The 25,528-nt window shown below is 36.7% G+C and overlaps 1 protein-coding gene and 1 long non-coding RNA gene across 3 annotated transcripts in view; one reads left to right on the forward strand and one right to left on the reverse strand.

The window, feature by feature from the left end:
• ZFPM2 (zinc finger protein, FOG family member 2) overlaps positions 1–25,528 on the forward strand; it is a 476,528-nt gene that overhangs the window by 52,369 nt on the left and 398,631 nt on the right. The gene's annotated exons all lie outside the window — the stretch shown is intronic.
• LOC143688944 (uncharacterized) lies at positions 18,045–21,522 on the reverse strand. Its single transcript, XR_013178396.1, has 3 exons — positions 21,034–21,522; positions 19,771–19,817; positions 18,045–19,040 (listed from the first exon to the last, which is right to left on the reverse strand). It is a non-coding gene; the product is annotated as an uncharacterized LOC143688944 (long non-coding RNA).

Here is a 25,528-nt window from a genome sequence, read left to right on the forward strand (position 1 = left end):
TCCTCCAGCTAATATTAGAAACCTCATTTGAATTTTTGGAATGGAGATATAAAAGACAGGGTTTTAGATTTGAGAACTATAAATCCCAAACTTTTCTTGCCCAGGACACATTTACCAGAATGAGATAAAAGTCCTTCACTTGAATGGTAAGTCTCTCTTAGAGTAGCACATTTAAAGCATGGAGTAAATTCCATCAACAATTATTCAATTTCAGCATTTGAAGTAATTGATTAAAAGCAATGCAATAATCTCTGAGGTAGTTTGTAGAAGTGCCCAATGTAAATAATGGAATAAGAGATTCAAAAAAAGGGAATCTTCTTCCTATAAAAAGCATTTCAATTACCCAGAGACCAACAAGCAGCATTTAATGTCAAGATTTTTTTGTTTGTTTAGCAAAATAAAGTGGGGAAAAATCTTAAAATCAAACCAGAGGAAAAAAATGATTTATCTTTTAATCCAATCACAATGTCCCCCTAACGCAAGGGACAGTTGCAACTCAGCCACATCACTTTACTCAGCTACATGGGTTTTGGCCTCAGTGTGCGTGAGTCTGGGACTTTTCAGTCTCATTTTGGAATTTGCAAATATAGGCACTTTTCAAAGGAGCAACTTAATTTAATTTCTCCTTTCATTTAGATTTCAGAATCCTCTGAGTTTTCCAAAATGATTGATGATTTCCAATATTTCAGCAATAATTTCAGCCTCTGTTAAAGCTTCAGTATAAGATTGGCCCCGTCTTTATAAATTTATTGTTTAGTTAATTCACTTCTGCTGATGGATTAGTGGTTAAAATCCAAGAGTCTGTGTTCGATATCAGAATAATACTGTCATATCTCAAATGAATGACCATGCTAATTCTGAATGTGGAATGACTTATTGACTTGGGAAAATACTGAATTGAGGTCATTTGCCTTTTACTATGTGTGGCAGTTTTGGCACTTCACATAATCCAATCAATAGCTATGCTCTAAGATTTTTAATCACTTCTCTTAGACTTTCCATCTCCAATCTAGGGTAATTTTCTTGTTAAATAGTGAGAGATCTAGGAGTAAAGATTTCTAGATAACAATTGAAGAATCACTGGAGAGGCACCTTTAAATATAGTCATTTGTTTTCCTTTCCACAAATTCAGTTAATTTTTTATTGAAGAAATATTACAGAGATATTAAATCTCTCCATGGAAGACAAATTGGATAGACATATGATAAGGTGCGTATTTTTACATTAAATCTCTATAAAGAAGGTAAGGTAGATAAACATATGATAAGATTCTTTTTAAGGAGATGAGATGCACTTACTGTGTTGCTAGTATTTATTATTAATGCTGTCTAAATTAATAAGACCACTAACCAACCTGTGCCTACCTTTTCCTTTGTAATTACAAGCCCTGGTCTAATCTTGTGGGGTAGCCCTATGATTTTTACCTGCTGGCCCATATGCTTTTAGCACTTTGATGGTGATCAGACTGATAGGTGAGTCAAGTGTTCTAAGGATTCAGTTAGTTTAATTGGCAAAGGGTGGCTCTCAGTACCCACAATTCCGGGAATAGGCTTCTGCTAGCCTCAGCTGGGTGGGCCCCCTATTTTCATTCCATAAGCATTAAAATCTGAGAAGGCAAATGCTGGATGAGCATATTATATGTCATTTCAGATTGAAGGTTCATTAGTGATTAGTAAAGAGGGTCTAAGTGATGGGGGATGCTCTTATGCTCTGATAGAAGGGAGGAGAGAAGGGGGCTGAAGACCCCCGGGCCCCAGAAGTGAAGAGAGTGTGTCCACTACAGAAGAAGGAAGGCAAGCACAGGCTTCTGGTGAACTGCTGTGTTTGTACAGCCTGCCACGGTCCCTGGCACATGATAGCTGTCTGACAGAAATCCATCTCGGCGTTGTCTAAGGTTGGTCGTTCTGTTGTCTTACTTAGATTGGGGCAATGTGTAGTTTTGACCTTGGACTTTTTGAAGTGTGTGGCTGGGTATACCAGTGTTCTGTTCCATTTGATTTATAAAGTATTTTTCAACATTAACTTTGTAATGAAGGAACTCTACTTGCAGCAGATTTTTTAGCCTGGGATATTTATGCCCTGATTTATGACTAGAGCAAATAATAAAATATATAAAACCACACATGATGGGGGCCCATTGGCTTATTCCTAGATAACTTTGCTCCTAAGTTACACTGGCTTTGTTTTTCTGTGTCTGTGTCCAATAAAAAGATTTATCTCAACATCAGGAGGTTTTCACAGGATTATTAATCCCTCTTTGTTAAAAAGCTTTGTTTAAAATTGAGAACAATTATCCTGATGTGAAATTCATAGAAGTGTAATAACTAATAGTATGTTTTAATAGTCTTAAAGCATATCTGACCTTAAATATATGCTTTTGGTGAGGTAACTTGCAGAAAATGGAAGTATACTCAGGAAAAAAAAGAAGTTAGACTAAAAAGACTTTTTTCTTTAGCTTGACTAATACTGTGGTCTTACAGCTTTAACCTAAATTATTAGCTCAAATAAATCCATCTTCTTAATTAAATGGACCTTTGGCCATTGAACACCAGCATATGGACAGAGTTAGTTACTAGATGTTATTAGGAAGCTGGCCTGGCCACACAATCCATTAGAGGGTAGGATTCAGTTATATTGGTAGCAGCGAAGTGATTTTTATGGTTGTAAGAATCTTCTCTTTGTTCTGTCAGTATCAATTATTTCAGTCCTAATAAAAATCTAAAAAGGGGGTCAGGTTTATGATCTGTGCTTTGGGTGGATAATTTGTGACAATTCCATCTTTTAAGCCAAGAAACGTTTTTGTTCTGGAAAGGACCTGTCCTCATCTAAACTAGTATGGTTAGGGAGAGAGTGAGAGTGATATCATAGGAATGTAATGTTATAAAAATCCACTGAGGTGCATGAATTGATACTAAAATAATAAATATTTATAAGAAATATGTAAGTGTATGTGTTTACAAATGTAAATTTTGTGACTATTACACATTTTACTTGGGTATTTTATCAGGTTCTATTAATTATGTTTAAAATATTGAAGGAATAACAAATACATTATGATATCAAGTGAGAGGAAATATAGGTACTAGTCCAAAGCTATTGGTTCACTTTCAGATGAAGTGCCAGCAACCACTGAAAAGCAACTCCTTGAAATGGCCGTGCAAAGTATATCAAGTACAAGACTAGCATGGTGTGATGGGAGAATAACAGTACCTGGTTTTTGAGGTTAGGGATAGGATAAGAGATAGCCATGCAGATTGCAGGATTATATACGTTTTTAATCAATGTTGTTTTCTCTAGTGGATAGAAATGTTTCTAGGGAGGTAAATATTTCAGAATAAGGAAGATATATATGTATATATTTTTACAATTCTTACCTTTCCAAAATTGTGACTTGAAGAATTTCCATCTTGGAAGTATTCCCAACAGTGTTTAGGTACTAATCTTTCAGACATGTTGTAAAGACACAGGCATTGAATGGGAGTTTGGGCTGCATGACCTGTATGCAAGAGTTTTTAGATCTTTTGCCCAATAGGACAAAGGCTCTGTCTTAGGGATTGCATTATACTCTATACAACATAGCTCTGTTGAAACTTATAGAAGGAGCATTTTTTCTTATTTTTTTTCCTTTTAATTCCAGATTGAGGGTGTTGAGCAGACATTGCTTAGTGGAGCTGATCAAACTATTCCAAAACCAAGTCTACCACATTCAATCTTTTGATAATATCCCTTATTGAGGAGTTCTTCTGTGCCAGACCCATGTAGTTTTTATATGAATTGTTTAACCTATAGAGTGTGGATGAAATGATTTGCCTGAGGTTATGTAGCTGGTAAAGTCCAGATTTCAGATTATAATCCAAGTTGTCTAACTCCAGTGCTGAAGCTCTTAATTGCATATATTGCTCTGTGTGGTCACACTAGCATCAGGCTGGATCTTTATTTTGCCTTTGAAGATACCATAATTCTATAAGGATGAGCCTTTAATGAATTGGCACTATGAAATTGTGATACTAATTAAAATGGCTTGGTAGGTATTTTGCAAGTTGTGAAACTTGATTTTAAGATGTTAGGTAGAGCTTTCTAAAATCGCACAAACTTTAAGCTTGTATTTAGGACTGTTGTGCTTGTGTCTGCACATGCATGCATGTACATTCACAGTGATGATGTCACTAGAACATATACTGAGCTGGTCAGAAGTGACTACATGGAAAGGCAAAGGATGAAGGAAATTGAATAGTGTTCTCTTCTGTCATTTAAGTCCAAAGAGCTGTATTTTATGAGGATTTGTATATTCTGCAGATAGACATCTAAGTTGCTATATGATGAAGACCTACATGTTTGGCTTTCCTGGGTGATTTGCTCGTGTAGTAATATTGGAAGATTGAGATACTTACTCTGCCTGTACCCAAGAGTAGACAAGAGATTTTAGGAAGGATTCATAAAACTTTAGTAGGTTACCAAGGGCACAGATTCTACAGAGTGACTGGAATGTCATGAAAAAAAAAAAGAGACCAGAGGTACGTTCCCTCAAATGGTTATACGAATTTAAGTTTTTAAATTGTTAGGCTATGGCTGGAGGTATGAAATTAAAATGAGGATTATCTGCATATACTATGAGAGAAAAAAATATACTACCTATGAGAGAAGGAAATATGATACTGGGTTAGATTATTAATTGGAGAGAAAATAATAAGAGGTATTATTGGGATAATTGGGAAATTTTGATTACAGACATATAATTCTGTCAATCAGTATTAATTTTATTGAAGTAATAAAATGTACTATGGCTATATAAGAGAATAAACCTAAAGGGTCATGATAGTTTCAACTGACTTTCAGATGTTCTAAAAAATAGTAATAGTAGTAAAGCAAAAGAGATAAATGTGTCAAAATGTTAGCAATTTGTAACTTTTGGTGGAGAATATATGGGTGTTTATTCTATTAATAGTTACTTTTTGAAAGTTTGAAATATACCAAGAACAGTTGAAAAGAATAGATGCTATTGATCAGTAAAAAATAACATTTGAGTTTTTACTACACAGCAAGCATTTTCGTAGTAAAGAAAAGCTTGACAGATCAAAAAGTATTCAGAGCCAGACTAACAGACAAGAATAGAATGTTCACTATAGTGCTCTAAGGTTAGTTTGAATCTGCCACATTAGTGTATGCCTAATAATGACAGAAAACTCCTCTTACATACCTTGTTGAAGGACATTTTTGGGGGGCATTAAATCGCATCTATCATCAAGGACATGGTGGAGTCATAACCCCTGGATCTGTGGGTATGAACCATTTGTAAATAAGAATTTTGAAGATGTTAAGATGTGGCCATACTGAATGAGGGTGGACTTTAATACAATATGGCTTAAGTCCATATAAGCAATGGAAACTGGACACAGAAGGACCAGCCAAAGTAGGAGAAGCCAGAGGAGGAGAGAGAAGTTCTTCTACAAGCCAACAAACCTCAAGAATTGCTAGCAAACCAGCTACGGGAGAAGGCGTGGTCAGTTAATACACTGATTTTGAACTGCTAGTCTCCCAAAACTGTGAGACAATAAAGTCCTGTTCTTTAAGCCAACCAGTTCATGTTATTTGTTGTAAAGCACTGACAAGCTAAAACACTTTTGGTACTAGAAACTGAGATGCATCTACTACAAATACCTAAACATCTGAAAATAGCTTTGGAAGATCCTATTGTCTGTTGGCTTGAAATGCAGAGAAAACTGACAAGGTTCTTGAGAATTTTGTATGAACAGAAGCACTGCCTGCCTGGACTGAAAGGGAAAGAGATGATATGAAATGAAGGAATAATAGCTTCCAGAGCAGAACCATAGAAATGTAGGTTGGGTCTTTTCCAGTGTGATTTCCTTGGTCCCAGAGAGAGGGGCTTCTGCTCTGGCCTTTGGAGGGGGTGGGCCTTCGGCCCCAGCATTAGGGGAGAACAGGCCCACCAGCCTGGTGCTCAGAAAGAGTAGAGCTTATGCTCCAGTGTTTGATGTACCACCTCTACCTCAGTTTTTGGAAAGGATGTCCCAGCTGACCCAGGGGACAAAGCCTTGACACACAAGTGACTCACAGACCTTGAATTTAATTGTTGGCCCTGCTGGGTGTCCAGACTTGCTTGGGAGTTGTGAGCCCTTTCTCTTTACTTCCAGTTTCTCCCTTGAATGGGAATGTCGATCCTCTCTGCCTGTCCCACTGTTGTAGTTTGGAAGGAGAAAGCTTGTTTTCTAGGTTTCACAGGTCCTCAGAAGGAAAGGAATTTTATCCATCAGGACAGTGACACATTAGGAATTGTAATCGGAAGAAAGGAAAGGTGGATGAAAATGATCATAAAAGAGTGGAATTTAAAACATTATATAAATGAAGGATGGACTTCCGAAAATATGGAGGGAAAGAAGAAAAACATTCTAGGCAGAGATGAAATTCTCAATCCATAGCTCATCTGCCACTTCAAAGACATAGGGCCACTGAGATTTCTGTCTAGTTTGGTTTTATATGTCACATTTACTTAAAGAATTTTTTTTTTTTTTGGAGAAGCTGTGGGTATACAGAACAATCATGCATTAAAAAATATAGGATTCCCACACAATACCCCGTCACCAGCACCTTGCCTTGGTGTGGAACATTTGTTACAATTGATACCACTTTTTTATAATTATTGTATTATTTTTTTAATAGTAGTAGCCAGTATTTATTGAGAGATTTAACAGTAGTAGCCAGTAGTCATTGTGAGATTCTAATTTTTAGAAGGCTTTAGGCACTCTGTGATACAATTTACATAGATTACCTCATTTAAAACACCCAATACACAGACCTGTGAAATGTGTCCTATTATTTTCTGTCCTATTATTTTCATTTTTAAAATTAGAGAAGTTGTGGGTTTACAGAAAAAAGAAACATGTAAAAAATACAGCGTTCTCTTATATGCCCCTATTGTTGGCACTGCATTAATGTGGTACCTTTGTTACGATTGATGAAAGAATACTAAAACAGTACTATTAATTATAGTTCATAGTTTACATTAGGAGTATTTTTCCCCATATACCACCCTATAATTAACACCTTGTATCAGTGTTGTACATTTGTTATAATTCATGACAGAACATTCTTTGACTTGTACTATTAACTGCAGTCCATCATGCACAGTAGAGTTCACAGTGTTGTAAGTTCTATGTTTTAAAGTTTTTATTCTAGTAACATATACAGCCTAAAATTCCCCCTTTAACAACATTAGCGTATATAATTCAGTGCTGTTCATTACAATCACAATGATGTGCTACCCTCCCCACCATCCATTTCCAAAACTTTACAGTCAACCTAAATAAAAATTTTGTACAAATTGAGCATCAACTCTCCATTCTCTGTTTACCCCCTGGTAACCTATATTCTAGATTCTAATTTTATGAGTTTGCTTGTTAGTTCATATTAGTGGGTAAATCTCACATTTCTTATCTTTAAGCCTTTAAGAAACAAATCCATTACTATTCTTCTTGGCCAGAAGACCTCTTGTTAGCACATTGACTTGCTCTTCTATTCTCACTGTAGGATGCTTTGGGGCCTTTTTCATATCTCCCTAAGGTGAAAGCAAAGCATCTATAAAGGGTTCCATTTTAGGAGTTTTACTACCTTGGTCAGCTAATCATTTGTTGAACTCTTATTCTTATTTTCACAAGATTCTTTCTCATTTGGTATTTTATGAATCATTTTGAGCCCTTTTTGGCAGATTTTGCATTCCAAGTCCATATGTTGATATATTTTTCAATTACATCTTTCTCCCTGTCCCTTAAATGTCTTAGCAGTAAGACAGTTTTTTATTTAATTTTCAAAATCAAACCATCTTGTAGAGGGATCTGATAAAGAATAGACTGGATTTCACAGGGTGGTGGCTTCTACCTGCCCCATGACCAAAGAAAATTTAGAGTTGCCTATTAGATAGGTGAAGTGGAAAGAATTTCAGGTGGATAAATACTTTGCTTTCAAAATATAAAGAAAGAATGCTATATAAATAGAGCATAGACTATTTGATGAAGCAATTGCAGAGGAATTAATACCTGATTGCCAGTCCAAGTCGGTGTGAAGCAACAATAATAACACTATAAGACAAAACAAAAGACATGAGATGAAGAATAAAGGAAGATGGAAACTATATGTGTGTTTTCCTTTTAAATACATTAAACCCAGGAAAATGATAAAGGAAAACATTCCCTCTATCAGATGGGAAAGGAAAGCTCTTAACTGATGACATACAAAAGGCAGAGACTTTAATAAGTATTTTCTTTACCTCTGTCTTCACACAAAAAGGTCATCTTTGATCTAATCACTGGAATAACCAACACCTGGGCTGGGAGGGCAGAAAGTCATGATAAAGGAAGGAATGAGCTAGAGATTGCATTGAAAAATGGTTGTTCAAATACTGCGGTTGGCAAACTTTAATTTATCAATGGATTTCTTGTAAGTACGGAGTATCAATTTTCTTCCTTTTTCAGGATTTTCAGTTCATGTGACTTCATGAAGCATCAGTCTTTCTCAATTCAGTAATAAATGGCAGTTTTGTTTGTGCAGAGCATGGAGGAAATCAGGCATCACTATGATGTGGCCCAACCCTCAAGAAATTTACATGAAATGTCTCAGTCTTGGGCAAGACTTTCTAATAAAGAAAATGGCATAATGTAATTTATTCATAAAATTATTCATGAAAGGTATGCCGTTTGCAAAATAAAGTCCTCATGGGTCTAGAAATATTTACCAATGATTCTAAGCACCCTCAGGGAACATTTGTCAGGTTACTGAAGTATGTATTTTAAACTAGGATTTTGGAAGTGAAAGGATAAGCTGGTGACATCATGGGTGGACAGTAAGGACTTGATCAAGTGGACAGGCACAGACTTAGCTTATTAACGTGGCAGGGAGCAGTGTCAGGATGTGGAAGAATAATATGGAACAGGTTATTGATAACCGGTGGTAACTAGTCAACAACTGGGTCCAAGTCTAAGATAATATCCTTGATTTGCCAATATTGTATTTTGATGGGGTGGCTCCAGTTTATGGGGGCAAAAAACAATGTCTTCTTGGGGTCAAAAGTCCTAACTCCAAGAGGTAGACTAAAGAATCTTCCCCAAGTCGGCTATTCAGGGGCGTCACTGCTGGAATCTACGTTCTCAGCCCCTAGTAATGTAGTTATATTTGTAGTGTAGTTTAATTTTATTAAATATTCTAGTGAAGGGGTCCATGATTATCTTTTTTGGGGGGGCAGGAGGGTTAGAGTTAATATTTTGACATTGCTATTTAATATTTTCCTATGGGACCTAAAATCTTTAAATTTTTCCTCGAGCCATGGTACCCTAGGTAGGAAAAATGGACCCTTTCACCTTCTAAGCTAAAGTATGGATTTTAGGATTTATCACACTAAAGAAGGGAAGAGGATTTGCTAGAGAAATCTAGCAGGGCCCCTCGTTTGATGGAAAAAGCCCTTGGGTTTACTGACTACTTCTGTAGGATGAGTGTAGGAGAGAGGAATACAGAAGACAGTAGAGCAGGGAAGAATTGCCCCAGTTCTCTTACTTGCAGCAAAGATCTCCATATTGAAAGGAAAAGATAGAAATGGGGGTAGGGGAGAAATGGAGGTGGGAATTGCTGCAGATAAAGGTTCTGATCTCTTACCATGGCAATGGCAAGGAAGTAAGAAGCCAAGGAGAGAGTCACACCTCTCCTCATGACCTTTAAATATCCAGTGATTCCAACCACTGGTAAATATGGCAGAATTAGTGTCCTGGAATATAACCAAGCAGGTTAGAATTCCTTCTGTCTGGGAAGTGGTGAAGATAGGTTTGTTTAGGGATGAGTGATGCCTTGGTATGCAGATGAGATATTATGGGCTTAAGTATTTGTTCTAGTTTGCTAGCTGCTGGAATGCAATATACCAGAAAAAGAATGACTTTTAAAAAGGGGAATTTGATAAGTTGCTAGTTTGCAGTTTTAAGGCTGAGAAAATGTCCCAATTAAAACAAGTCTATAGAAATGTCCCATCTAAGGCATCCAGGAAAAGATACCTTGGTTCAAGAAGGCCAGTGAAGTTCAGGGTTTCTCACTCAAGTGGAATGGTACATGGTGAACATGGTCAGAGTTTCTCTCCCATCTGGAAAGGCACAGCATGAACACGGTCAGGGTTCTTCTCTCATCTGGAAGGGCACATGGCGAACACGGCATCTTCTGCTAGCTTCTTCACCTGGCTTCCTGTTTCATGAAGCTCCCCAGGAGGCATTTTGCTTCTTCAGCTCCAAAGATCACCCACCGGCTGGTGAACTCTACATCTCGTGGCTATGTCATTCTGCTCTGCTCTCTCTGAATCGCTCTCATTCTATAAAATGTTTCCTCTTTTATAGGACTCCAGAAACTACCCGAATGGGTAGAGACATGTCATCACCTAATCCAGTTTAACAACCACTCTTGATTAAATCACATCTCCAGGGAGGTGATCTAATTACAGATTCAAACATACAGTATTGAGTAGGGATTATTCTGCCTTTACAAAATGAGATTTTGATTAAAACATGGCTTTTCTAGGGGACATACATTCTTTCAAACCAGCATAGTATTTATTTTATTTTTTATCATTTATTGGTCTCTTTAATGTGCACAAAAGTACAAATAAGAAATATGGCCCATAATCACAGCCCCAAATAACTCTTGAGGTCAACTATTCTTTTACTTTTTATCTTACCCTTTTCTCATTTTACTCTTTACCCTTACTCTTACTTTTAGTCTTACACTTTGTTCCTGTGCTTTATTTGTCCTTCTTGAACATTTCTCTATATGCATAGTAGTATTCCTGTATGCATAAAAATAAGCTTTATCGTCTTCTGTCACAAAGACAGGTCCTCAAGTTCTAGCTTTGCTTTTCTTCTTACTTCTTAACACATTCAACAAACTGCTCCTTCTCGAAGCATGTTCTCCTCTTGACTTTGGTAACATCACGTTCTCTTGGTTTTCTTCTTATTTGATTGGATAATTCTTGTCAGTTTCCTTAACTGGATTCCCTTAGCTTGATTTTGAATCATTGGGTTTCCTCTCAAAGTCTTTACTGGACCCTCTTGTCTTGTCAACCTGTGCTCCCTCTCAGGGGAGGGCATTTTTGTCCTACGGTTTTAAATACCATCTATATATATATATATATATATATGAAGGACCCTCAAATGTTTATTTTCAGACTCAACCTCACTCTGGAAATTCAAACTTTTTTTTTCCAATTGCCTAATTGAAAGATTCTCATAGATCTCTAACATGAGTCTAAAACGTATGTGCCCAAGAACTGCCCTTGATTATTTGCCACCCAAGTCTGTTCTTCCCCATTTGTTTCATCTCAGTGGATTTCATCAGGTCACGTCCCTTTGCTTCATGTAAGAAATCTGAGTTAGCCTTTATTATTCTTTGTGTCTTCTCATATTCAATTCATAATAGTCCTGTCATCTCTACCTTTAAAATATCTTCTGAATTCTCTCCAGCTTAGTCCAGATCACCACCCCTTTTTGCCTAGAGGTTTGCTGCATAATAAGTTCTCTGTATAACAGCCAGAGTAACCTTTTCAAATGTAATTCATATTATATCACTCACCTGTTTTAAACTTGTCAGTTTCTTCCACTGCAATTAGATTAGGATCCGTGTTCCTTTCTCTGGTATTGGAACCTCCTGTTTACTTTCCTGCCTTCGTTCTGCACCATTGACCCCTCATCCCCATACTCTAGCTGTGCTGTTTTTTCTCAAACATGCCAAGTTCTTTTCCATAGTAGGACTCTTCTCTCTTCCTTGGCCATTTGTCCCCTTGGATCTTTGTATGGTTGTTCCTTCTGGTCATTTAGAGCACATCTGAAATATCACTTCTTCAGAGAGGCCTTCTCTGACTTCTTTACTTTCTCTGCTCATTCCCTACTGGAATATAAAATTAAGGAGAGCAGGGATTTTATCAGTCCTGTTCCCCATACCTGAGTGAGTGCCTGATGCATGGGTACTCAACAGATAGTTATTGTATAAACAGATGAATGATTAGATGAGTAGATATGTGAATATATTTTATATATAAATTAAGTGCATTTTAGACTATGTATGCTTTCTTCTCACCCAAAGTTTGATTTCCTTGAAGTTTGAACCTCTTTGAAAGTGTTCAATATCCTTTCCTTATTTTTGGTTAGTGTATAAAGTGTGCTTACCAAATTTGAAATTGAGGAAAACCAGTGAAGGATAGCTGCTATGATATGTGAAACAAAATCAATATTTACAAATATTATCACAATGCATGTGACAGGTCAATATAATACTTTTTTGTAAAACTGTTACTGCAGACTGGGATGGAATAGTCAGATGAAATACAGAACATTAAATGTAAAGAAGTCCTGGATTTGGAATTGAAAGGTGAGCTACACCATCCTCGGTCAGCAAAAACTTAAAAGAAGCACTAGAGCTGGGGTGTTTATTTGACTCCAGATCAACATGAGCCAGTGTGGAGAAGTTGCACAAAAAGCTACTTCAATCTTGGGTTATGTAATGCCTGTGGCAAGGGCCAAAACAGCCCCCTGTATTCTCTGAAGGAGGGAATATACCATATTTAAAGTTTATTCATCAAGGCCGGCCACGGTGGCTCAGTGGCGTAGTTCTCGCCTGCCATGCCAGAGACCTGGGTTCGATTCCCGTGCCTGCCCATACAAAAGAAGAAAAAAAAGCGTTTATTCATCAGTTCATGGAGCCATGCTTTTCAGGCAGTCATTTACAATCCAAAGTGAAGTGATCACAATTGGGTTAATCTAATGAGATGTGTTTAAAGACCTAGAATGTTTCAAGTGAACTAAATGAAGATGGAGGCAGGACTTCTTTTATTGAAAGTTTGTTGTCCCCAAAATGCTTGGCACAGATCCTGGCTCATGGTAAGCCTGAATTAATATCCTCTTGCTGTTAAGAGTTAGTAAATTTATCTGTTCTAATCCAGAAAGCATAAGTAGAGTCAATGGGTGAACATTATTAGTAAATGCATTCACTTCTTACATCTGTAAGTTTGCTCCTTATGTTTTCTGGGAAAAGAATTCTACATAAGAAAACTTAATTACAAGTTACTGAAAACCCAGCTCAAACTGGATTAAAAAGGAGTAAAAGATAACAGAAAAGTCTAAGTGTACCTAGAATAAGGCCATCTTAAGAGTATTATCAGGACTTTGCTTCTATCTTTGCATCTCATAGTCTGAAATTCCTTTATTTGACTGTTCTCTGGCAAGCTCTCTAGTAGCAACTTGGCTACCAGCAACTCCAAGCTTACATCCTATTTTCTTAGCAATGCTCAGAGCAAGGGAGATTTGTGCTTTCAAACAGTTCATGTATTTTGGTTTTGCTTGTCTTGTGTCATGGGCTTATTTTGGAACCAATGCCTTTGACTGCAGGGATGTCGTGTTCATTGTGGGCCAGCGTGACTGTTGTCCTGGACTTGGGAATCGGGCACTTCTGCAGAACTCTGTAGACTGAGAATTAAGAAAAGCTGGGTCCCTGGGCATCCCCCAATCAACCTATAATTCTGTTACTCAATGTGTAGTTAAAATACATCCATTTTCTTGGTGAGAACTCTGTTGATATTTCCAGCCTGGAGCTATCTCTCCCTAGTTTGGCTCTCAGAAGGTTTTCTCCTCTCTATATAACATTAACTACTGTGTACTGCTTTCTATTTAATGTTTGTGCCTATGTATTAATCTCTACTCTTAGATCACAAACTCCTTAAGAGGAGGCACTGTATTTTATTTCATTTTAATTACTCTTTACCACAGAATTTCCTGCAAATAGCTGAAGACTCAGTAAATATTTACTTCATGAGTGAATTAAGTATCAAAGAAGGCTGGATTGTGTGAGACTATAATTTTTAATGATAAAACCATAAGAGCATCATCATTTAACAACAAAATGCTGGGGAGATTTTATTTACTGTATTTGTTCTCTGAGAATAAATGAAATAATGAGGAAAAAAGATATTTCTGAAATATGGTGCTACTGTGGTTGGTTTAAAATTAAGACAGTTTTGAGAAGTCTTATTTATACAGTTGTATCAAGGATAGAGAGATTGATGAATAGATTTATAGATTGAAACTATAAGATATTTAACCTCAAGGACTGACTTTACCAATAATTATATTATTTTCCTGTGAAAAGTATAATATGGAACACTTTGTGTTTCTGTGTTTACAAATTGAATGTCAACAGTTAGGATTCAAAAAAAGTGGTTTTTTTCTCACTGATTTTTAATAACTTGTTAATTTCTATATTTGGCATAGTTTTTATTTAGTGGTTTAACTTGCTCTTTATTCCAATGTGATTTATAAAACAATTTTATATCATATATCAGTGTATGGACATCAAACTATGAAACAAATCAAGTTCCCACAGACATAATAAAAAAGAAAACACTTCATTACTGGGGATGCAACTGAAGTCACTGCCATCTTGAGTTTATGAGATACTTGTGGACTTGAGATTAAATATTTTAAATTTTCCAGTGAACTAGTAAACCAGTGACCAAAATTTAATTAAGAATTTACATTGACTGTAAATAAGGACCAAAATTGGCCATGAACTCATGATGTGTAGACCAGTAATAATTTTCTCTTATGGTTACTTAATACAGTGATGTTCAGGAAAATTAAACCATATACCTCTCATTGAGGAGTCAGCTCCCTGAGGGCAGGGACTTGCTCTTACCTGTTACTACAGTCTTAAGACCTCACAGCACATGCAGTAAAAACTCATTACAAAGTAGTTCATTATATAGGAGTTCAGATATTATGTAAATGTAGAATAGCTCCACCCTCCACCTAGTCCCCATTCTTATTTCATTAACTTTGCAATAAAGAGGTTGAATTTTTGGTACTCCAGTTTCAGCATTATGGCAGGGTTTTCTGTAGTTGGAAACCAATATTATTTGTTGTAGGAAGAAGTGATTTAGCTGAAAGAGTTATTGAATATTTTCTTTGCTTCTAACAGAGTGATTCCAGAAATTGATAAGACCCAATGCAAATAGTGATGAGTGCACAATGATATGATACTGTGAATCATTGGATGGTTATAATGTATGTGCATATATCTCAATAAAATTCCATTAAAAAGGCACAATGTATAGCATGAAATATAAAATGGAGTAGAGTTCCTGTTTGAAACGATATTTTAATCTGTTGGACTGATGATTCCACCTACTTTTGGGGTATTCATCATATAATGTAAAAGAGAAAAACACTCCCACAATCAGGAACAGGCCTGGGATGCACAGCTAGACTGTGGTGTTCTCCTGGTGAACACAAAAATGCTGCAGAACATCAGTATTAGACAAGAACCCTCTATGACCATGATGGGCTAGATGAAAACAAGACCTCTCTGTCTCTGTGCCTGGGCTCAGAGAAAGAAAGATGTGAACGTTTTGTAAACCAGAGAAATGACCAGATATTCTCTATCTGCTGCCTTTTAAAAAAATAATCACAGCTTTAAACACTTTCTGTTGGTCTTGTCTTCTCAAAAATAATTTTTCAGGTACCCAGTCATAGAATTAGTCCCACTTCCTGACACTATCCAATCCATCTCCCCAAGAACACCTAGCACAAGTGAAAATCCTGTGAGTTATTTCTAACACTCTTACTGAGACACTCCGTATTTCCCCGTGGTATGTGGTCTTCCTCATTGCAAGTATGCAAGAAACCCACATTTGTTCATGCATTCCAGGTGGTCTTTGATTGAAAGTCATTGAAGTATTAATAACTTAAAGAGTACGGAGTGTTACAAAATTAAATATTGTGTTTGCTTTTTGTATAAGACAGTATGTTAAAAAGTTTCTGGAAGGCAGAGATAGTTTAAGTTAGACAAGAAAATAAAACTTCACATGTCTACATAATTGTAGTTAGTTGGATTAGAAGGTATTATTTTCACAATAACAGACTGCTTTTGAAATGGATAGTACCCTTAAAACCCGATAAAGGAATATTTAAATCTAGTAATGAGAAGGGTATTTCAAAGGCTATACAAAGGAAGTATTGATGGATGAACCTCTGCTTTATTTTGATGTTGATGGTGATGATGATAGATGAAACATTAGAAAATATATGTTATAGCAAATGACCCTTAAAATCTAACAACTAGTTATAGTGATTATACTAAAACACGTTAAACAATTAGGAAGAAATATGCATTTAAATGGATAGATATTTAGTGAAAAGGAAAATAGGTGGAAGTTGGGCTTGGGCTGTGCCTTCAAGACTGAATAAGATTGTGAGAGATCGGGAAAATTAAGAAGGGCGTTCAGGTTATATAAACGTCAGCATTTGATGCTCCTGATCATCTCTCAACTCCGTAATGTGTTTTTGTGCAAGGTATTGTTCTGGCCTAGACAAGACACGGTGGGAGATAGGAGCAGGCATAAGTGCCTGTTCATGAGCAATTGACAGATTCTTGTAGAGCTTATCTTAGATGGTCTTCTTCATAAAGTTGTATAAAGTATAAAGTATTTTTGACCAAAATGGGTTACCACATCTGTCAAGCAGCAGAATTCTGCATGGAATGACATTTAATGTACTTATACAAAAGGGAAGAAATATGACCTCAAATAACCATTCAAGTCTTGGTTTTCTTGTATTTAAAATAAAAGTGCTAGAGAAATTGATCTTTGAGGACCATTCTGGATCTCTGATTTCATAGTTCTACATTTGAGTTTATCGGTATATGACATTTAACATTAAGGAATTATCTGTTGGATCTTTATCTTAGTGGCACTGATTATATGAAAATTGAGTATTACTTATATGAATTGCTGTATGTTATTTTAGCCTGGTTTACAGTTAAAAAATACCTTGAATTGAAAATTAAAATAGGTGATTTGGCGCATCAGCCAGCACCAGGCGTTGTGCTTGTTACTCAGAATTTTGAAAAAATCGAGGTGTCACATATTACTGTATCATTATTATATGGCTTTTCTCTTCAGTCTTCACATTCTTCTGTCTTCTTTTTAAAATCTGCCTACCAGTTAATATGAAGAAAGGGAAGCTTCAAATGTGGACCTCATCTTACTGAACCACCACCGAATTGCATTGACTGAAATATATTTAGGGAAGATACCATAATTTATGAGGGAGGATATATTGGGACATGTTAACCAGCTTTCACTTAATCCCTCCAGTTGCAATACTGTGGCTCCCTTGCACCCCCCCCCCAACCCACATCAATCAGCCTCCCATATTCTAGAAAGGAATCACACCTCAGAAACACAAAGTGAGGAAAGAAGTCAGTTCTTGTCTTTTGAGTTTCAAAAGTTGAGACCATGGTATAGACACATTTGGAAAGGAAGACATGGTAGCCCATGCAAAGCTTCCCTCCGCTTTGCTCCCCAAGATAAAATAAGAATTCCGCAGATTCAAAAGTGATGAGTGATTAAGCTAAGGTCCCTAAGAAGAGACTGAATTATCCCTTCCCCTCTCTTTGTCCATCCCATTTGGGGGTGATTTTCAGTAGAATCCTCTAATAGGTTAATTATTTGGATATCAGATGGGATTTGCATTCATTTTCCTAGTAGAGTTTGAGGAATCTGCAAGACCCTGGTCTAAGGCAGCCACATGGTTTCTTGATCCTGTCATACTGTGAGAAGCAACATGATCTCCATATATCCAAGGGGATGTAGTTGAGAACAAATATTCATCTGTTTAGATCAAGTGCTTTGGACCAGAAGAAAGAGGAAACCTTAAGGGACGCTAGTGTAGATGACTCTGTGGAGCAGATACCTTCTCCCCCTGTTCCCTCCATTCCTCCCCTAATGCCTGAGCACTAAAAAGTTCTCTGAAACCTAGACCCAGACCTAAATTGATTAATATTTTGTCTGTCACATAGGAGATTAGGATTTGAAAAATAAATTGTTTAGTTATTTAATAATAAAATATAAAAATTGTGAAGAGTGCTTACTGTGTCCCCAAAACTGTTCTTAGCACTTTATGTATAGTAATTAAGGGCTTACAGTAACCACATAAGACAGTTACTATCATTCCCATTTTATTGATGATAAAACTGAGGCCCACAGAGGTCTTGATGTCCTGCCCAAGATCATACAGCTAGTTTGTAACGAAGCTGGGAATTAAATCCTGGCAGTCTGTAGCAGAATATACTAAAACACTTCTCAATGAGGAGTGAAGTTCCATTTCTGGCATGACCGAGTTTGTGACTTGTATTTCATACCCATTATGCTGATCTTGGAGGGACATTGTGAGAGGCAATCTTTGATATTTGTTTCTGTAGATATCTTGGCATATTATGGAGGATGCTGTTTTGTATATTACACGATGTCCTTTCTGGAAGACCGCAGGAGTAATTTCTCTCTCTTCTTAGTACTGGAAATATTTGGGCTTCTCCTAAGCAACAGTTTTATTTTTATTTTTAGAAAAATCACGTATTTAATCACATTTCTCTGTTTCCATTGGCTGCTTCATAGCTTAGAGCCTAGATCAAGTTTGCTCCTAGCAAACTTCTATAAATTCATGACCTATGTTTTGTGCACTCACTATACCGTTCTATCCCCGCTTTCTCTTTGCTTTGCTTTTTACCTATTTTAATTTATTTTATCTGCCAGTAATGTACATATCTTAGTCAAACACCTTAAGTCCTTTCTTAAAAGGCAGATTGTAATACATGCAAATACTAATTTTCTTTCCTTTCGTACTACATCACTCTTGGATCTTTCTTGGTCAGCAGGAGGACCCCAGTGATTACTTTGGGCAGTGATGCCATTCTTTCATTGGAAAATTTCATCCATAGAGGATGGAGAGGATGAGTTATGAAGGGTATAGTGTACTTTCTGTCCCTACTCTCCATTATTGAGTCCAACGGCTGTGGTGAGAAGAAATGATTCACTGGGTAGGGTGATATAGTGGCTAAATAATGGGCCTTGAGGTCAGACTGTGGACTACACAAATTCAAACTGCAGTTCTGCTCTCTTCTGGCATGTGATCTTCAGCAAGTTGCTTAAAGGCTCTGTGACTCAGTTTTCTCATCTGTAAAGTAGAGCTAAAATTGTACCCAAATTCATGTGGTTATTATGAACATTAAATAAAGTAATCTAGGTGAAGTAATTTTTGCCTTTTGTACATACTCAGGAAGCGGCCAGGAAATGGGACAGGAGGGATGGGGAATTTGAAAAAGATTCTTCTGGCTTACTAAACCCAACAGGATATTTTTGATGTAATTTATGCAAAGCATCAAAACCCAATTGTTGTTTTATGATAGAGCTAGCATCTGTCATGATTTGTACATAAATTATTTTGCTTTTGCCAAGGCTGAAGCACAACTTTATATTCAAATTTTCACATGATCTTTAATTTTCTTTTATTATACAAGTTGTAGGTTTACAGAAAAATAATGCATAAAAACAGATTCTCCATATACCACTATATCATTAACACCTTGCATTAGTGTGGTATATTTGTTGCAATTGATGAAAGAACATTTTTATCACTGTACTACTAACTATAGTCTATGGATCACCTTAGGTTTCACTGTGTTATATAGTCCTATGGCCGCCCTCCCTCCCTCCCTCCCTCCCTCCCTCCTTCCCTCTCTCCCTCCCTCCCTCCCTCCTTCCTCTCCTCCTCCCTCATATCCACCCACCCACCCATCCATCCATCTCTTCACCTATCCATCTGTCTGTCTTTTAAGCATTAGAATTACAGGGCAAGAAGGGATCTTAAGTCCATCAGCACAGGTCAAATTAGTATCCACACTTACACTGTGACTTACAGGTGATCAGAGTAGAACTAGGACCTTTATTCTCCCTGGGAAAACAAATGCAAGAAATACGTTTTCTCTTTCAAGGTTTTTTCCCCACACATTGAGAAATGTTTATAAAATATATGTTAAGCTTTATTTGTTTTATGTTGTCTTGCAATGTGCAAACACATAAATAGATTTTGGAGTACCAAATTCACTCAAAGCATCATTCAAGAGCCTATTTAGCTGTTAAAAGCAGAATACTCCTGCCCTCCAGGAGGCTACAACCTGCTAATATAGGTAGACATGTAACTGAAGGTTACGTGCTAAAATGTTTAAGCACGCACACACACAATTGCAGTATGTTGAAATAGGTGCCACCATAGAGGTTCATACAGAGTATCTTGAGAGCCCACTGGTTCTGCTAGGGAGAGTAAGGAAGAAAGAGAGAGAGAGAGGTAGGGAAAGGCAGAGAAAAAAAACATAACAGGGAGGGCATCATAAGAGAGAGGATTTTAAAAATAGTTATTGAAGAATGAGAAGCCATTTGCTTGTCTTAGGGTGTGGGGTTACGGGGTGGGGAATTCTCAGGTTGGGAAATAGAAAATGTAAAGGGAACAAAAGTCTTCTCGGGAATGATGGGAATGGCATACCATGGCAGTGGAAATGGAGGTGAGTTAGAAGTTTATGCAGGCAGCAGAAAACCATTGAAGAGATTTAAACATATGTACAGACATGATCAGATTTGCCTTTTAGAAGGGTGTTAGTGCAGAATATGGCTTGAAAGGGTTCGAGCATGGAGGAAGGGGAGCAGTTTTGGGGGGCAGCGGGAGTGGAAAGCATCTCCAGCAGGTGCTGCTTCTCGTCTCTGGCTTCACCTGGACAAACCTGTGCATGCAGTTCCATATTCCTCCAGTGATTTATTTTCCTTTCGTTATCTCTCTAGCTCAGAGGAGGCAGTGGCTTCCTGCTGTTGCTAGTATCTGGATTTCATCTTTGTCCCCTGGTTGACTTCTCAGCCTATTCCATCACCTGTGTGCCCAATTCCCTGAATAAATTCCCTTCTCTTTAAATACTCTGAGTTGTTTTGTTTCCCAGTTCGACCCTGACTGATACACCATACTGATAACTGGGGGAAGTGGTGTTAAAGGCTCTAACAAAAGAAGAGACAGTAGGCATGCAGAGGATGGAGATGATTTAGAAAACAAAATTACAGAATTTGGGGAGGTGTGGAGAAGAGGAAAAAATCATGGATATTATCCTTCTGTCTGGCCTACTTACCAGAAAGTTATGCTGTTCAAAGAAACAGGCAATGTAGGAAGAGCAGTGTTTTGGCGGCCACTCAGCCAGACATGTCTAGTTAACTGACAATCAAAGGAGAGACTGGATCTTGTGTTTCAGATTTGAAATCTGGTAGCAGATAGCTAGAATGTAACACTATTTAAAATCTTGAAAGTAAGATCACCAGGAAAAGGATATGTGATGTGAAGAGGCCCAGGAAAGAGGATCATGGAAGTATAACTTTTAGAAGGTTAAGAAGACAAAGAGGAAAACCGGGAGAGAATAGTGTTGGAAAAGCCATTTTCAATATGGATAGCTACTCAGTAAATGCTAGGATGGGTTCATTGTGAACGCACTGAAGCTAGTATTTGAACCCAAACCTGCTTAATTTGTCCTTGGTAAATGGGCTTGTAAACCTTGTAAATGGTTTTTAATACCAGGGTAACAAATCTATGTAATTATATGAGCAACGAGAAACTACCAGACATTCTGGATGGAGTAAGACCTAACTGAAACTTTAAGAATTCTAACTGAAGAGCAGTGTCTGAGTTTGCCAGGGCTGCTATAACAAATGCCACAGTCTAGATGGCTTAGACAACAGGAATTTATTATCTCACAGGTTTGGAGGCTAGAAATCTAAAATTTAGCTGTTGGATCATGCTTTCTCCAACATCTGTAGTATTCTGATGGTAGTTTGCCAGCAATTCATAACTCAATCTCTCCCTCCACCATTTGGCCATCTGTCTCCTTCTGCTGTGTCAAAATCTCCTCTGTTTATAAGGACCTTAGTCCTCGGATTAAGGCCCACCTTGATTCAGTTTGGCCTCATCTTAACTCATAGGATCTTCAGAGATCTTATTTATAAATTAGTTCACATCCACAGGACTGGGCATTGAGGACTTGATCTTGTGGGGAACATGATTCAACCCATAAAAAGCAGTATGCAATGGATTTAATGGGGCTTAGAAAAGAGGGAGCCTGGGGAAAAGAAGGGCAGTTGTGAGACCTCTAGAAAAGGAGTAACGAGAGCCCTACTTAGGGTAAGGAGCAACCAGATTTAGGAAAGACAGCAACAAATCCCAAGATGCCCAGTTAAAATGAACTTCAGCTAAACCATACATTTTTATATAAGTATGTCCCATGAACTACTTGAGACATATTTATACTAAAATTATTTGTCATTTATCTGAAATTCAAATTAAACTGGATGTGCTCTATGTCATCTGGCAGCCCTAGTGTGGTCATGGTAATGGAAAGGGAAAGACAGATGAGTGAGGAATTATGCCAGGGAGGAGTCCAAATTGATGCCAGGTTTTAAATCTTGAGGGATTGGAAATAAGGGAGGAAATGCAGATTGGGATGGGAGAGGAAGGGTAGATAATGAGCTAATTTTAGATGCCTACAGTTGAAGATGCAGATGGAGCATCTTGGTGCAAATGTAGAATAGTAGTACATAAATGCATATTTGGGGTTTAGAAGAATTCAGGGTTGTATAAAGAGGGTGAATACTTTCTTTTGGTATGAATGTGACTGTTGTAGCACTGAAATGTAGTGATACTGCCATGGGGGAAAAATGTATAATAGAAATAAGCAAAAACCTAAGTGTTAAAGGAGGGAAAAGAGAAACCTCAAATAATAAAAATATGTCCCTCACATTCTAAATTTTCATAAATTAAAATAATTTGATGACTTTTGTTCCATATGAAATCATCTCAGTTTTTCTCAAAACGCTGTTCTTTTCAAAGCTTTTATTTAATCTGTAATTTATTTCTATTTCGTTTTCTGGATGTTTAACATTGTGTTACCCATTTACTTTGATTTCTAAACGCTAACTGGACTTTTGCCCAAATTTATATAATTTCAAAATACTCTGTGAATTGTCAAAATATGAGGAAAATAGCCTCCTGGTAAAGGAGGACTTAGAACCTGTGAATTTGAGTATTTGTAACATTTAAAATTAACACATTTTGCCTCAATTTCTCTGGCTTTGATGATGTTAACCTAACCTTAACACTTCAAAGTTTACCTTTTTAGTTTTTTTTTGTAGATAGAAAGGTTAACAAATAGAATTAAGGTCAGTGCTTTCATCTACTCATTTTTCACTTATTCTTTATTTGGATTATAACTAGTAATAGTAAATTAATCAAAGTTACTTATAGTTTTCAAATGACTAAATTGGAAATAACTGCAGTATTTCTGTATAATATCATAAAGACCATGGGTAAAAGCAAATTATAGCACATTCCTTTCTCTATCCTCTTTATAACACAGTTAACACTTAACAAAAATTGTTAATTGCCAACTATATACCAAAACCCTTTTCTGAGTATTGTAGAATAACAAAAGTGAATCATGTGTAGTCTGATGAAACGAATACATATAAAAACATCAATATTTATGTTTACTTATAGTAATATTGGTTGAAAACTACTTTGCTATAATGTCACTAGCAACTATTGCTCGGTACCTGCTGCATATTTAATAAAACAAATTAAAAGAGGATCATTACAGATGTTTTTGAAACATGCAAACAAGCAAATTTTTTTACCTCTTTGAGTTTTGCTCCTTCATCTATAAATAAGAGACTGCATAAAGTATCTAGTTCTGTTTTCATGATTCTTATTTCTGTTTATAGAGCCAATTAGTAGATTTGGTTGCCATAAACCCAAATTCAGATTGAAGCCTTAACACTGGGAATCGATGCTTCTTCTTCTATCACGTGGTTTATAATAATGTACTGAGAAATAGGGGTCTGGTTTCTAGTACTAGTTCTGAGAAAAGCTTCGGCATCCCTGTGTTATTTGTAAAAAAAAAAAAAATTGTAAACTTTTATTATACCTTCCAGCTTTAAAATCTATGATCGAGAAAAATAAAGCTTGCAATAAGCAGGTTAAGGCCAAACTAATGCAACGTCTTATTTATAAAATACTTTGGAAAATATTATTGCTTTCAAATTATGTATTTAGTTAGCATAGGAAGCAGCCTCATAAAAATAGTTGAGGCCCGTGCTATACTGAATAGGTATTTAAAGTTTAAATGTGAAATATGTCCTTAAAATGGCTCTATCTCCAGTTTTGAGGATGCTTACAACCAAGTTGTTCTTGTAAAATGAATTTAAAATACTGACATATTATCCATGAGACTACAGGTAAAGTGTTTTCAGACAGAGGCTTCTTCTTCCTATATAATGCAAAGATAAAATTTCAACCTGAGCCCTTTCATTTTATAACAGATCAGCCACTTGCTGTTGCATCAGGCGAGTTGGCAGTGGCATAGTTTCTGAGGACAGTCTTTGGCGGAAGAAATTTATTTTATACAGGGAAAATTTTGGTGAGATTCTTCATTGTATCTCTTGAGATGTCGATACTGATTCTTAAAGTGTTCATTGAAAGTGTCAGTGTACTTGTAAGAGTTACAGTAATTCAAATGTATCATAGATTTTCTTGAGAATTTTTGCCATTCCTAACTTTAATTTCGGAAGTGACTAATTCAAAGATTGACATTTATTAGATTAGACCTAAAATGCTTCCACCTGCTGTTTCATTTTGAGATGCTCCAGCATTGTGGGGAGTTTGGGTTAGAGCAAAGCAAACCGGGATGTCTTAGAGGAGCACCTGCTGCTTTTGCTCAGGGGAAGATATTTTATACAATCTATCTATTGACTTGGTAGCTCTTTTGAAATGTATACTTTTCTTTCATATAAATTCCATAAAATCTATTTATTTCATTAAGTAATATGCTACTCTTTAGCCCAGTTTCAAAAACAAATGACTGTTTTAAAAGTTACCTGTAAATTGAGAGAATTTTCAAATCTTAATGAAAGTTCCTTATAGAGCTCCACATACAACGTAATTTTATAGGTTTTGTATTTTCAGAGGGCTGCGTGGGTGACATGTTTCAAACAAGAGTTTTAAATTACAAAGCTGTCTCCTCTGGGATGTGTATATTATTATGCTATTTTGTAAAGGCAAGTAAATCCCAAACTGAAATGTGCATGAGCGACTTTGAGTGTGGGCTCTGGCCACAGAATTCACATTAACATTAGCTTGGCACTGCATCTTGTCTGGCAGACAGTGAAGAACATGCCTTTTCCACCCTTGAGGCAATAAAATAAATTAAAGGGTGCGGCATTAAATGAGTTGAATTTTGAGTAGTATTTTTCTTGCCTCCAACATTTTAAAATCAGCTTGTCCTTATGAGGCAGCAATTGGAATCATGTAACAAGGGACTCTTCATTTTGTGCCAGTGTGCAGGTTCTTTTGAAATTCTGAAATCGTGTATGTGTCAAACAGTCTTTTCTGGTCCTTTTCCCATTGTGGTCTCTGGGTAATTTCTCTAAGTAGAACTTTGCAATTCAGTAGAAATTGTAAGAAAATGAGCACGATGGAAGGGAAAACATCTTTAGTTTGTTTCTACTGCATCTGGTTCAGGCTATTACAGTACCTTACATATCTCCATGACACAGAAGCAAGAGTTTTTGCAAAGAATGTCCCCA

This window comes from Tamandua tetradactyla, chromosome 6 (assembly GCF_023851605.1).
Source record: "Tamandua tetradactyla isolate mTamTet1 chromosome 6, mTamTet1.pri, whole genome shotgun sequence".
NCBI lineage: Eukaryota > Metazoa > Chordata > Mammalia > Pilosa > Myrmecophagidae > Tamandua > Tamandua tetradactyla.